Source organism: Tenebrio molitor, unplaced genomic scaffold (assembly GCF_963966145.1).
Source record: "Tenebrio molitor unplaced genomic scaffold, icTenMoli1.1 SCAFFOLD_875, whole genome shotgun sequence".
In the NCBI taxonomy this organism is placed as follows: Eukaryota; Metazoa; Arthropoda; class Insecta; order Coleoptera; family Tenebrionidae; genus Tenebrio; species Tenebrio molitor.
The window spans coordinates 7,694-10,987 of NW_027184270.1; the positions used below are offsets into that span (position 1 = coordinate 7,694).

Genomic DNA, 3,294 nt, shown 5'->3' on the forward strand with positions numbered 1-3,294 from the left:
GCCGAATCCGAGGGACGATAAATAATAATAATAATAATAATAATGGTAATAAATAATAATGTTAATAATAATAATAATGATATGATGATTATAACGATAATTATTATAGATAGGTAAATAGAAACACAGGTCTCCTCTCGAAAATCGGAACTTCCTGATATTACTTACATATTTCGGTCGATCCAAATGTGGGAATCTCGTCGTCGTCGGAGCAAGCAGCGCGGTAGGTGGGGTGAAATTCTGGATTTTCCACCGCCGCCGGCGGTCGAAAAATGTGCGACGCGGGAGATCGCCAGTCCGTCTAGTAGTCTCTCTTGTCGTTAGAGCGTGACGTGGTGGTTGTTGTGGGATTTCCCGTTAGTTCGGTCCGACGTCGGTCGTCAGAGGGTAAGTGCATACGGAAACGAAACGCATCGCGTTTTGATGTTCATATTCGTGCATCGGAATGTTAAAAGCAATATATTTTACACCAACGATCACACCTAAACACCACGACAACGGCCATACCACGTTGAAAAGCACCGGTTCTCGTCCGATCACCGAAGTTAAGCAACGTCGGGCGCGGTCAGTACTTGGATGGGTGACCGCTTGGGAACACCGCGTGCCGTTGCCCCCCAACACTTTTTGTTTTTTTTTTGAAATCCATAGCAACCACCGAACCGATTTGTTTTTCGTGCAGGTATTCGGAAACATGCACAGACCCGTATAATGTAGATTCATAGCTTTAAAGTACTAGATAATTAAGAAAACAATTTTTTTTGTCGATTAATTGTAAACAATTGCAGAATAAAAACTCGTCAAACGGTAAAGGTTGTCGTTCGATCACCGAAGGTAAGCCACGCGGGCAGCGGTCAGCACTTGGACGGGTGACCGGTTCATTATATTCCTTCCGTGAGTTTAACAAAGATAACATATGCAAATGTCGTAAGTGCGACGAGGAAGACGGCGATCTTTTAATGTAAAAAAAATATATATTAGGTTACGCGTACATGCCACTTTGACTGCTGCTTTATTTTTTTGGTTTTTAAATAATTAGAGATCTGAATTCAACATATCAGTTCTATGTTATAATGGACAGACAATGTTGTATTCTTGGCCCCTAACACGTTAAGACCAACATAAAAACTAGAATAACTTACCATTCGTTAAACGTTAAACAATTTCGAACCACGTTTTTTTGAGCTCGAACAAACTCATAACACAACACTCATTTATTAGTCACTGGACCATTGTAAAACGAGAAGAGAGAAAAACCATGCGAAACTATTTTTAAAACGAAGAGAATAAAGGTTTTAAATGGTAGGGCTGTATGACAGACTTGTCTTATCGTGGGGGGTACGGCTGAGATTTATGACGAAATCGAGCGGCGCCGGCGGTCGGTCACTTTCACGAAAGAGGTCTAAACACGGGTCGTTTACGATACCCTCTGGTTACTAGAAAAGTTCTAGACAGATGTTTGTCGGCTTTTCGAGGTATTTATTTGTGAGTCCAAAGACTCAATGGAGTAATATCGGACTGAAATTCCAAGATTTTGCTGTGTAATCCAAAAAACTATGTTCCTCGTAACATTTAACGATGTGTTAATTCAACTATTATTTTAATTTTTCGTATACGTATTTATACTAAAAAGTACAGCGCTTCCAACAGTGAATTGTGAATTGAAAATGTTTCAAAGAAAGATCGATAGTTTTGAAAAAAATTACATATTAATAAATTTAGATAGATTTAGAAGTATACATTGCACTTACTTTTCAAAATTATTGTACTTCTGATTTGGTTGAAATAACATAATATGTAGCAGTCATAGTCTTGTGTACATTGCAGTCGCGGCTGGTGTTGGGTAAAACCTTTATTTTTTAGGGGGTCATTACCCAAATGACCTCATGGACCAGCCGTTCCTGTTAGGTTTTATATATCAAATTGATTCGTCTGTCTTTTTCATCATGCCTTCGAAAAGCGAGCTCCTGTTTCGCCAAAGTAACTGTGACGTCAATTAAATACGATAATAAAATTCGGTTTTTCCGAACTTATTGTGAGTGAGAGCAGTGAGAGCATCTTCTTTTCGTATCCCACCTCCACCCGGCGGCAGTAGTGCAGTGCTTATCAACATAATTACCGGCGTCTCGCCTCCACATTTTGACTTTTTTGTGTTTTATGTGTTCTCTAAGTCCAAAATTTTTAAATTTTTAAAAAGAGATTGCGGTACTATTCCTGTTGCTGAAATTATAATAATATATTTATTAATTTTTGTATTATATGTCTGTGTTATATTGTGTGAATTTGGAACAGCTATATCTAAAAGATATGCTTGCTTTTGTTGTTTATTTAAAATAATAATGTCTGGTCTGTTATGCTGAATGTGAATGTCAGTTAAAACTGTGCGATCAAAATATAATTTGTAATTGTCATTTTCTAAACAACTTTCTGGTTTATAAATGTAATGTGGTTGTGTATCCTTTAATAAATTGAATTTAACTGCTAAATTCATGTGTATAATTTTTGCGAATATATCATGACGTTTTTTATATTCGCTGTGAGCCAAAACGGTGCAAGATCTTGTATTGCAAATATAAAACCCTCAGCTCTTTAAAATATCTCCCATGTAAAGACTTTTGTTTTATATTTGCTATAGTGTCATATCACGAGCTCTATTGAGAAAATAATTTTTTAGTGAAGCAATTTGATTGTGTTGTAGAATTTCTAGATTTGAAAAACCCCTACCACCATTTTCGCGTGGTAAATTAAATCTTTCAACAGCAGATTTGGGGTGATGTTTACAAAATTTTGTAAAGAGAACTCTAGTTTGAATATTTATATTCTTTAAATTAGTTTTGGACCATTTTATAACACCAAAAGAATAGATTTAATTTGATTTGATTGATTAATACCTAAATATTTATAAAATTCTCCTTTATTTAAATTTTTAATGATTTCTCCTTCTTTAGTTATATATTCTAAATTTTCGTAATGACCACGACATATTGATTGATTTTCAGTTATTGTTAAGTTTTATGTCATCCATATAAAGAAGGTGATTTAATTTAATATTAATTTTATAAATTTTAAGAATTTTAATTAACCATGAATGTGGTACTGAATCATAGGCTTTTTTGTAGTCTATGAATTGTTGTTGCATTATTTTCCAAACGTTTGAGACTTAAAATATTCGTCAAATGTTCTTCTTTTTTTAAATCAGAATACCCCTGACAAATCCGAACATTTTGTTTTGCGGTAGATAAAAGTAAACATGGGCCAAGACAGAATATTAATATTCGGTGTGGAATTTTCCTGCGT

The 3,294-nt window shown here is 35.1% G+C and overlaps 1 non-coding gene across 1 annotated transcript; it reads left to right on the top strand.

Moving 5' to 3' along the window:
• The first annotated feature begins 493 nt into the window (after positions 1-493).
• Positions 494-613, top strand: LOC138141081 (5S ribosomal RNA). The gene has a single exon (XR_011162973.1). It is a non-coding gene; the product is annotated as a 5S ribosomal RNA (ribosomal RNA).
• The last annotated feature ends 2,681 nt before the right edge of the window (positions 614-3,294 follow it).